Source organism: Bos grunniens, chromosome 10, assembly GCF_055505025.1.
Source record: "Bos grunniens cultivar Pamir isolate PY7600 chromosome 10, Bosgru_T2T1.0, whole genome shotgun sequence".
Taxonomy (NCBI): domain Eukaryota; kingdom Metazoa; phylum Chordata; class Mammalia; order Artiodactyla; family Bovidae; genus Bos; species Bos grunniens.
The window spans coordinates 26,117,111-26,129,115 of NC_141174.1; the positions used below are offsets into that span (position 1 = coordinate 26,117,111).

Sequence of the window (12,005 nt, forward strand, 5' to 3'; positions counted from 1 at the left end):
GAAAGAGAATTCCAGTCTCTGCCAACCTGGCATACCAGGAGGGCTGCTGGCTCTCTTTCCCAAATCAAGGCCAGAGCAACTAGAGAGGAAAACAGGGATTCCAGGAATCAACAACAACAACAACAATAGCAGCAAGGCATGAGAAGCCCCCAGGGGGATGGCTCAGACAAGGGCCTGGCCTGCGCAGTTTCCTGTACACAACACCAGACAGGCAGCCAGTGCTCCTGGGGGATGTGTGCTCCCAAACGGGACACTGTCACTCCTGCAGAAGGAAAACAGCAACCCACACACGCTACTACATGAAGCAGAAGGATTAGAACATGAGCAAACAGACCAACATTCAAAACAAGACTCAAGTAGAATGAAACATAGAAGATAAAAGTGATATTAACCAAGAAGTTCAAAGAACCAGTAAAAATGTTGCTGCTGCTAAGTCACTTCAGTCGTGTCTGACTCTGTGCGACCCCAGAGACGGAAAGCCGGCTCCCCCGTCCCTGTGATTCTCCAGGCAAGAACACTGGAGTGGGTTGCCATTTCCTTCTCCAATGCATGAAAGTGAAAAGGGAAAGTGAAGTCGCTCAGTCGTGTCGGACTCCTAGCGACCCCATGGACTGCAGCCTACCAGGCTCCTCCGTCCATGGGATTTTCCAGGCAAGAGTACTGGAGTGGGGTGCCATTGCATGTTAGCTGTGTGCTAAGTTGCTACAGTCAAGTCTGATTCTTTGCGACCCCATGGACGGAAGCCTGCCAGGCTTCTCTGTCCTTGGGATTCTCCAGACAAGAATAATGGAGTGGGTTGCCATGCCCTCCTCCAGGGGATCAAGCAATCAGTGTTGGATATGAAAGCTCTATTATTAAATAATGGCCACAGGTCCGGGGTGGGGTTGAAATAAGACCCAAGGACCAAGCCAAAGAGAAAACCAAGTATTAACAGACCTGGACAGGCAGATAGTGGGGCTGATTCACAACCTCCAATCCTTCCCCCACCCCAGTCTGGGTTTGCCGTGAGAGCTTTCTCATTAAAGGGCTTGATGGAGAAGCTGGCACCCCCAGGCTCCAGCGCCTTGCTCTGTGGTGCTTGCTTTCATCAGACCTGCACCTTCGAGGTCCCTCTCCCTTCCCATGGGGCCTTTTGGCCTAGCAACTCCAGGTGAAATTTCTCTTTTCTGATGCCCTACATGCGGGACTGGCTACACAATCTGCAGATCCCAGTGCAAAGTGAAAATGCAAAGCCGCTTGTCAAAAAAAAGTATTATGAATTTCAAGATGGCAACAACAGAACGTTAAACCAATGGTGTGGCTGTTCTGAGGGTGGGTCTGTGTGCAACTGCTCAGATTGCATGATCACACACTCTACTCAGCCCACAGGGCCTGGGGACTCTGGGGCCTGCCCATCTCCACCCTTGCAGCTGGGGATGCATAAATTCCACTTTGTCAACATCGCCCCTGCCTCCCAGGTCATGTCTCCTTGCAGGATTCAGGCCAAACCTTACCAGAAATGTTGTCTTTTCTCACCAGCGTCTTCCCATCAGATGAATAACCTCAGAGCAGCAGTTTCTTTGGGAATCTCTTGGGGCCCTGAATTGCTCACAGGCAAGCACTCAGACCCACTCAACCCTCAGCCCCCAGCAACAGCGGTAGTGGGCTGCCAGCAACCGTTCTTGGGGGATCTCATTACTAAAAAGAAAAAAGAGAAAAAATTAGGATTCATCTCTTCCCCTAGGGCTATCAGTTCATAAAACTGCATTATCAAAAAATACCACTAGACTTAGAAAAATTTTGAGTCAGGCTAGGAAATTTTATTTATCTGCTGATTAATGATGAGGTAGTTCAGAGTCCTGAAAGCCCATGGTAAAAACCTAAGGGTTCTGGCATTTTGTGGGTTCTGATTTGGGCAGATGTGAAAGCCTGTGTGCTGAGGGGGAAGGGAGGGTAAAATTTTTATGCAACACAAAGTTTAGCCATTTTAAAGTGTACATTCAGTGGCATTACCTACATTCACGCTGTTGTGCAACATCACCATTATCCTTTTCCAGAACTTTGTCATCATCCCAAACTGAAATTCCCACTAAACAATCATTTCACATTCCCTCTGCCCCCGGCCCTTGGGCATCTCTATTCTACTGATGGTCTCTGTGAATTGTCTGTTCTGGGTATCTCACGTAAGTAGAATCACACAATATTTGTCCTTTTGTGTCAGGCTTATTTCACTTAGCATAATGTTTTCACTTATCATACATGCTGTGGCATGCATTAGAATTTCACTCCTCTTTATGAGTAAATAATATTTCATTGTATGTATGCATCCCATTTTTTTTTTTATTCTTTCATCTGTTGATGGACAGGTGGGTTGTTTCTACATTTTGGCTATTGTGAATAATAAATAATATGTGAATATTAGTATACAAACATATGTTCAAGTCCTGGCTTTTGATTTCTTTGGGTATATACCTAGAAGTGGAATTGCTGGATCATATAGTATTTCTGTGTTTAACTTTTTAAAGAATCACCAAATTATTTTCCACCACACCTCCATTAGTTTATATTCCCATCAGCACAAGGGTTCCAATTTCTCCACATCCTCATTGACACATTATCTTCGGAGTTTTTGTTTTGTTTTGTTGTTTGTGTCTATAATAGATGTCCTAATGAGTGTAAAGTAGTATCACATTGTGGTTTTGATTTGCATTTCTCTAGTTACTGACATTAGCATCTTTTTATGTGCTTATGGTGGAGAAGGCAATGGCACCCCACTCCAGTACTCTTGCCTGGAAAATCCCATGGACAGAGGAGCCTGGTAGGCTGCAGTCCATGGGGTCGCTAAGAGTCGGACACGACTGAGCGACTTCACTTTCACTTTTCCCTTTCATGCATTGGAGAAGGAAATGGCAACCCACTCCAGTGTTCTTGCCTGGAGAATCCCAGGGACAGGGGAGCCTGGTGGGCCGCCGTCTATGGGGTTGCACAGAGTCGGACACGACTGAAGCGACTTAGCAGATGTGCTTATGGGCCATTTACCATTTCTGAATTGCACTTTTGTTGTTGCATTTTCAAAGTTTTTTATATATTCTGGATATTAGTCCTTTATCAAATATATGAGTTGAAAATATCTTCTTGCATTTTGTGGACTCCTTTTTCATCCTTTTGTTAGTGCCCTTCGATACATATAGTGGGGAGGTTTTTGAAGAAATAATACTCACATAGCAGACTACTTATGCCTAAAAAGGACGCAAGACATTTTGCATTGGCCTGCCCACCTCAGATCTACTCTCCAGCCTTTTCCACCCTGTGTCTGTCACCAGCACTGGCTTCTAGGTGCAGCTACGTTTGATTCCCTCGCCCTCTGATTTCCCAATTGGTTAGGTCAACAGGAGATACCATCAGGAGACCTGCAGGACCACATGTTGGCTGTGCCTCTACCAAAGGTGACAGCTCCTGTTGGGCGGCTCTGCTGTCTCTAGGTCTGAAGCTGGCTCACCCTCTTCCACCTTAAGGCCTTCCAGCTTCAGGTGCAGGAATGACTCCCTACCACTCCCTACTATGACTCCCTACTAGCTCACAGATACTGGACCATGCATATTAGTTTTCCTTAACCCTGTGTAGGGGAAGAAAGCCTCCTCTGGGACCCTCTCAGGGTGACTCTGAAAATTAAATTGACAAAGACAGATGAAGAGAAAAAGCATAGAAATTTTATTAAATTTTTACATGTACCTGGGAGTCATCACAAGAGGATCAAGACCTAAAGAAGTGAATAGAGCAGGAAGCTTTTATAACCTTTTAGATCAAGAAACAGTAAATTTGTCAAGATTTAACAAAGCATAGGGATTTGAGCTTGGAGTAGTAAATAGTGAAGAAGTAACTGGGAAGTAAGGGCTAGTTTAACAAGAGTTTTGGTACAGATTTCTTGGCCCCAGTTCCCATCTCTAGTGATAAAAATATTCCTCCTGGTACATGAAGAGTACCTTTCACATAGGACTTCAAAATGCTAAGGTGCCATATTTTAGGGTAGCTTGTCCTGAACCCCATCACCTGCCCACAGCTTTATAAGCAGCTCCTTTGTTAAACTCTCCTCAGTAACTCCATTTGAACATTTCCTGTTGGAACACTGACTGATAGAAATGAAAACACTTTGGAGACAGGAAGACCAGTGTTCAAGACTTGGCTTTACTGCTCAATAACCAGCAAAGAACCTTGCCTGGAGAATCCCAAGGACAGAGAAGCCTGATGGGCTTCCATCCATGGAGTCACAAAGAGTCAGACATGACTAAAGCAACTTAGCACACACCTAACATTTTTACTGGTTCTTTCCTGGGCAGGTTCAACTGTCTGAGCCTCCTCTTCTCCAGCTGGCAGGCGGAGGTAACGATCCCTACCAAATAGGGCTGTTAGGAGGATGGAATGAAAGAGCAAACGTGAATGCCCAGCATACAGTATATGCTCAGCAAATGTTAATTCCCTTTCTTTTGCTGGGCAAAGCTGCTCCTTGTCCACTCTCCCAGCCTCCTTCTGCTTCCCAGTTCTGCTGCCCTTACTTAAAGCTCCTATCTTGGTGCTTCACCACTGGTCTGGTCAGTCCTCTAGGTCTCTTCCCTGTCACCTAAATAGCCCCACAAACATCCTTACAGACACTGTTTAAAACAGCACACTCAATTGTGCCATTACTTTAGAAGTCTTCCTGCCTAATGAAGTGGGTGGGAACATGTTACCCAAAAATTCATCCCATTCCTTTACTCATGCAAATATGACAGTCCCAGGTAAGAAACGTGCATAACTCTGTTAAAATTTCCAACTCCATTAAGTGTATGTAAAGCCAAGAAGAAATGCTCAGGACACTTGGCTAGTAGTAATTCTCCCATAATCTGGCCTGTAACAACTTCTGAAATCCTGCCAGATCTGTGCTAGGGTGGTAGGAGGCAGCACAGGACTGAGAATGTGGCCTCTGGAGTCAGTCTACCTGGGTTAAATGCCAGCACCTCCATTCACTAGCTGTGTGACTTAGGCAAAGAACCAAATCACTCTGATCCTTCGTTACCTCACCTATGAAATCAACGGTATTCATGCCAACCTCATAGGGATGGGGTGGTAATTACATAAATAACCCACTATAATAATAAAGTGCTTAGTACAGTTCCAAGTACATGAGTCACACTCAATAAAATTTAGCTAATATTTCAATTCTATGCCACATTAGTGTACTTAGAAGGATTCACAGTGTACAGTGAAGGCAGGCACTACCAGCAAATGTTTTATCATACTGGTCTTAAAATAAGGTTCTTTTTGTTGTAAAAGTAATGACTATTCATAGTGTAAAGTTTGGAAACTGAAAACGTACACAGAAAAAAAACAAAAGTCACCTGTAATCTTACATATGAATATAACCACAGATTCTTTTCAGTGATTTTCCTTCAGGATCTATATACATTTATTTTCTTTCATGTGTATTTGTATTTACAGTTGGGTAGTTTTATAGACCAAGAATTTTTATACTGATTTATCACTGCCGTGACCTTTTCCCCATGTTATTGATCTTCTAAACCATGATTTTTAACTTAAACTCTATATTGGTTTAGTTGTACATACATCTTTAAAATCACGTACTGCATAAAACAACACACTAAGGTAGAAATATGACTTTCTTCCGCTCTTACATTTCATGACATAATGTATTCAAAATCTTCCCATGTCTCTTTCACATTAGCATCTCTATCTTCCCCAGAGCCACTTTTTGAGTCATCTCACCATTTTCTGGAGTACATTACCTTCTCTTCCATCCAAATTGTTTGAGTTATAGCACTTTTTGGATCTACTTTCTGTCACTGGAAATTTTATCCTAAACCACAAGTAGGACAGTTAGTTCCACCTAAAACAGTTCTGCTTTTCTTTTGAAATACAATGCTAAATAATAGAAGTTAGGTTTTTCACGTGCCATGTAATCTCTACAACATACTTATAATTGTTTTGTTTTGTTTCTTCGAATGTTACATTTCTAACAAGTATTATATGGACACAACAGTCAAAAAGAAAGGTGATTTTTAACTGATAAATGATTTTCCTTCTTAAGATAGAATATACTTAATCTGTCCCCTATTAATGGATAGTTAGATTGTTTTCCTTCTTTCATGGAGTTTATTTTCAAAATGGCTTGAAGAAGAACTTGGGGAGAGAGAAAAAAAAATCAAGATATACTTCAAGAGATAACCTCTATTTTTTACTGTTCTTCGCAGCATCCCTCTGACCTCCTCCTACCTCCTTTAGAACTAATGTTCTTTGACGCTCACTAGTGCTCGGGTGGCTGAAGCCCCAGGCCCAGGCATTGTTCAAGGTCATGGAAAGAGTGGATATGGGGCAGGGCAATAGTTTATCAAGCAGCTCTGCTCAACTCCAAATCCCCAGGAGCTGCCAGCAGCAGGGACACAGCCCAGCAGGCAGTTGCTCAAGCCTATACTTCCCCAAGTTTCTTCAGGCCAGTGTCCCACCCCTTTGCCCCTTCATCATGTTATACAAATCAAGGTCGCAGGCCTCCAGGGAGTCACCAACTAAAGGCAAGTCAGGACTGAAAAGAGAAAGAGACTAGAGCAGGGATAGTCAGCAGGGATAACCAGAGGCCTCTGGCCAATGATGTGCCACCTGGGATTGGAATATCCCAACACACAAATACACCACTGACAGGGGACAGTCAGGGACACTGACAGTTGCTAATTTGGGGTCTGGGGATGCATAGAAGAAAACAGATCATTTCTTTCCTGAAAATTCTGCCTAATATCTCCAGAATCTACACAGCCACATACCTAGTGGCATGGTGAGTTTTTCATGGTGATTGAGCAGTTAGAATGTTCAGAACCAAGTGAGAGTTCAGAAGCAGCTGAGAAAGTTGGGTTCTGCCCAGAGGCGTGCTGGTAAAGGTTTAACAGCAGGCTGTCTTGTGTGTGGAGTTTGGGGAGCAGGAGCCACGGTCAGTGGCATTTGCCATTTTCTATGGTGTGCATACTCCCATCTTGGCCAGTTTCAAGCTGACCAACATGATGTCACTGAATACAGAGTTGTAAAGAGATATGCATTATATAGTGTCTCCACCATACAGATACAACAGATAGAAATAACTTCAAGAGCAAGGATAAAAGTATATGTAGTAAAATAGTTAAGATGTGATCCTTTATGTATTTATTACCATTGCTTTTAATGTAACTTGTTTAATTGTAAGCTTACATAATTAACGTTTAATAATAAGTGTTTGATGGCTTGTAAAATTTCTGAAAATTGATCAGCCTTCATTAGCTTGTACCAGACAGCACACCATTTTGCCTGTCACTGGCATATCTTAGTCCCCGCTTCACTGTAGACTTGGGAGAGCAGCCGTGGGCAGAGTTAAAAAGCCATGTTGAATTTGAATGGCATTTGGACTGTTCCCTCATATTCCTATTTCTCTGATGACATAACCTGTGTTAGTCAGGATTCGCCAGAGAAACAGAAACAATGGGATATACATAGATGACAGACAGAAAGAGTGAGAGAGAGTCGGGGGGGAGATAAGAGGAGATTTATCAAAAGAATTAGCTCACATAGTGATGGAGGCTAAGAAAACCCCACAATCCACTGTCTCCAAGCCAGAGAACCAGGAAAGCCAGTGATATAAGACAGTCCAAGTTCAAAGACTTGAGAATCAGGGTGGCCAAAGGTATAATCCCCAGTCCTAGGCTAAAGGTTTTAGAGTCAGTGGTCACTGCTAAAAGTTCCAGAGTACAAAGACCCAAGAACCTGGAGCTCTGATGTCAAGGGCAGGAGAAAATGGACATTCCAGATCAGGAAGAGAGTCAGAATTCACCCTTCCTTGGCCTTCTTGCTCATTCAGTTCCTCAACAGATTGGATGACGCCTGCCCAACGAGGTGCAGGCAGAGCCTCTTCACTCAATCTGCTCAATAAAATGCTAATCTCTCCAAGAAACACCCTCACAGACACACAGAAATAATGTTTACCAGCTATTTGGGCATTCCTTTATCCAGTCAAGTTGACACATAAAATTGACTGTCATACAACAAAACTCCTCTTTAAAATTTGTTTTAAGTATAAAATATAGCATATATACAAATAAAACTGCATAGACCATAATATAACGAGAATTTGCTAATTATACAGTTTGCAAAGATAAAACATTGCAAACTCACCTGAAGTTTTCTGTGTATCCTCCTCATTATATCCCCCTCCCTCTTCCTCAGAGGGGACACTGTCCTGAATTTGGTGATGAACATTCCCAGGTTTATCGTCATCATTTTAGTACATAGTGTACATATGTACATGTGGATATACAGGTGTGTATACATATGTGTATGTCGTATTGTTTCTAGTTTCTTTTTACAGATAGGAAAACAGAACTCAAAGTCCAACTTGCTTGAATAAAAATATATTTTATTAACTTTTTTCTTAAGTGTCTGAAGAAAAGAACTCACTCAAAACAGGCTTAGAGAGGGAGGAGGGAGGAGGGTTCAGGATGGGGAACACATGTATACCTGTGGCGGATTCATTTCAATATATGGCAAAACCAATACAATATTGTAAAGTTAAAAAAAAAAAAAAAACAGGCTTAGAGTGAAAAAAATGAAAGTGAAAGTCATGCAATCGTGTCTGACTCTTTGCGATTCCATGGACTATAGCCTGCCAGGCTCCTCTGTCCATGGAATTCTCCAGGCCAGGATACTGGAGTGTGTAGCCGTTTCCTTCTTCAGGGGATCTTCCTAACCCAGGGATCGAACCCAGGTCTCCCGCATTGCAGGTGAATTCTTTACCGACTGAGCCACCAGGGAAGCTTTATTTCTAGCCTAAGGACAATTTAGAAGAGTAGGTGCACAACCGCCCATTTCTGGACTGGAATAAATGCTAACAAGCAAAGGGAAGTCTTCTTTAAGACTTTCAGATGATGGCCTGTCTTCTGTTTCCCTATGAATGCCATCAGCAGCAGACCATGGTTGTCACTAAAGATTTTACCTTCTGGCTTTTCATGATCATTCTTTATAAATGCCATTATGAAGACATCTTATTCATGATGCTTTACTAATAGCATTTTTTTGTCCAAGAGGTGAGAGTTTACAGTATTTCTATCTCATCCCTTTTAAAAAATGACAAATATTGACAAACATCAAGGCAGGAAGATGTTATTAACAAAGACTGTTGTAAGCTGAAAATCACAAGATGGAGATTTGTGATTCTTTATCGAACCTGATTATAAAAGTTTTTATCGAGCACTGTCAGATTCTAAGCTGGAGAGAGAGTTCAGATTTATAACTTGGACCTAAATGGGCAATAACAGATATAAAATCTTGGAATTTAATATCACCTTTGAAAATGTTAAATTGAGAGTTTGAGCAGTTTTCACGTTATGAGCTGGCACACTGTAGAAAGCAGGGCTGTATTGATTTCTGATAGAAGAGGCCATCTCTCAAACGGATTTGAGCCTTTTCTTATTCCATTTCATTCTAAAGACACATTTTAAGTGATGTCCTCTTCATTCCCATTTAGTGTATGTGACTTAATTGAAGAAGAAAGAAAACAGCTTTTCAGAGAAAGACCTCTTCCTGAGAGCCAGTTGGGGTCACTGCAGGGGTGGAGAATATAACTAAAACATCTGCTCAGTGACATGAAGTTCACTTTGTAGATTTTTTTTCCCAAAATGTTCTAGTTCGAAGCAGATTCAAATCCGTGTCCTTGGGCTGTTTTTGCAGTAGAGTGCCAAGAGGAAAGGGGTCCTTTGTGTCACCCCTTCATTTTTTCACCACTCATCCCTGCCTGGAGAGGCCTCCTGGCCACCTCTGCCTGCCTCTCTTACTTGCCTCTCTGAAAATGCCATGCTCTCAACTCAAGGTCTTGGGGAAGGGAGTGCCCCAACTATCCCTGGCCTGGTGAGCAGAGAAGGACAAGGTCTGGGAACATGATTATCGGAGTGGAAGCTCACTTTAGCATCAACTATGCATGTTATGGGACAGATAACCAGGGTGACCTTTATGCTCAGGATTCCAGTCCAGTGGTGTCTGTGTAGAGACCCAACTCTGGTTGGCGAAAAAGTTACCCTAAGCGGTCTTAGTGTAGCCTGTGATCAAAGGGTGTTGGAAAGGAACCTCTACCCCCAGATATCCTCTGTGTTAGTTTTCTGATTCTGTTATAAATAACACAAATTTAGTGGCTTAAAACAGCACCAACTTATTCTCTTACAGTTCTGGAGGTCAGAGTCTGAAATGGGTCACATGGGGCTAAAATCAAAGGTCATGCTGCTTCTGGAGGTTGTAGGCAAGAAGCTCTGCCTTTCCTGGATTCTAGAGGCCGCCTGAATTTCTTGGTTTGTGGACCCTTCCCTTCTGTCTTTCAAGTGCATCAATCCCACCTCTCGTCTCTCAGCTCGTGACCCTCTAGCCTCCTTTATACATGGATGCTTGTAATTCCATTGGCTGTACATGGATAAGCCGAGCTGATCACCACAGTTCATGATCCTTAGTTTAATCCATCTGCAAAGTCCCTGTTCCCATATTGTTGTTGTTCAGTCACTATGTCACATTCAGCTCTTTGCGACCCCATGGACTGCAGCACACCGGGCTACTCTGTCCTTCACTATCTCCCTATGTTTGCTCAAACTCACATCCATTGAGTCAGTGATGCCATCCAACCACCTCATCCTCTGTCACCTCTTTCTCCTCCTGTCCTCAATCTTTCCTAGCATCAGACTCTTTTCCAATGAGTCAGCTTCACATACGTGGCCAAAATATTAGAATATTCAGCTTCAGCATCAGTCTTTTCAATGAATGTTCATGGTTGATATCCTTTAGGATTGATTGGTTTGATCTCCTTGCTGTCCAAGGGACTCACAAGAGTCTTTTCCAGCACCACAGTTTGAAAGCATGAATTCTTCAGCATTCAACCTTCTTTACGGTCCAGCTCTCACATCCATACATGACTACTGGAAAAACCATAGCTTTGACTATATGGGCCTTTGTTGGTAAAATCATGTCTCTGCTTTTTAATATGCTATCTAGGTTTGTCATAGCTTTCCTTCCAAGGAGCAAGCATCTTTTAATTTCGCAGCTGCAGTCACTGTCTGCAGTGATTTTGGAGCCCAAGAAAATAAAATCTGTCAGTGTTTCCAGTTCTCCCCCATCTATTTGCCATGAAGTGATGGGACAGGATGCCATTAGCTTTTTGAACGTTCTCATTTAAGGCAACACATTCTGGAGAATGGGATGTGTACATCTTTGAGAGACCATCTTCAGTCCACCACACCTCCCTACTGCTTCCCTGGTAGCTCAGCTGGTAAAGAATCTGCCTGCAATGCAGGAGACCTGGGTTCAATCCCCTGGGATTGGGAAGATCCCCTGGAGAAGGGAATGGCTACTGACTCCAGTATTCTTGGGCTTCCCTGGTGGTTCAGATGGTAAGAAATCCACCCGCAATGTGGGAGACCTTGATTCTATTCCTGGGTTGGGAAGATCCCCTGGAGAAGGGGAAGGATTACCCACTCCAGTATTCTTACGTGGAAAATTTCATGGACAGAGGAGCCTGGCAGGCTACAACCCATGGGATGACAAAGAGTCAGACATGACTTTCACTTTCTTTCATGCCACTTGAGAGACATGGCTTTGGGTCTTAAATTTCATTTAAGAATCTCTTTTAAAACACAGACACTCCTGGTAAAGGTGATGCCAAGAGTACTGGAGAAAGCCCTGGCCTGCTCTTGAGTTCCCTCTGCTCTTAATTCTGCTATCCAATAAGGCTGAATTACATTGGCTTATGGAAGCTCCCACCCTGGCCCTAAAAACCATGAGACAATGAAGAAAATAAGATGATAAGATTATATGAGTGAATTCATCCCTAAACTGATCAGATAGAGATGCCCAGAGTCACCTTAAAGAAAGAAAATGAGCAGGAAGCCCCCTGTGTAGCCAGATCCAAGGAATTACCCTGAAATGTCTCAAGTAGAAGCAAAGTGGTCTGACAAAGAAGCATGGGAATGAAGAGGCACAACACT

At 42.9% G+C, this 12,005-nt stretch overlaps 1 long non-coding RNA gene across 1 annotated transcript in view; it reads right to left on the reverse strand.

The window, feature by feature from the left end:
- Nucleotides 1–12,005, reverse strand: part of LOC147364172 (uncharacterized) — a 114,385-nt gene that overhangs the window by 73,409 nt on the left and 28,971 nt on the right. Inside the window, exon 2 of the long non-coding RNA XR_015134143.1 lies at nt 1,494–1,677. This is a non-coding gene — a long non-coding RNA (uncharacterized LOC147364172). The remainder of the gene's footprint in view (nt 1–1,493; nt 1,678–12,005) is intronic.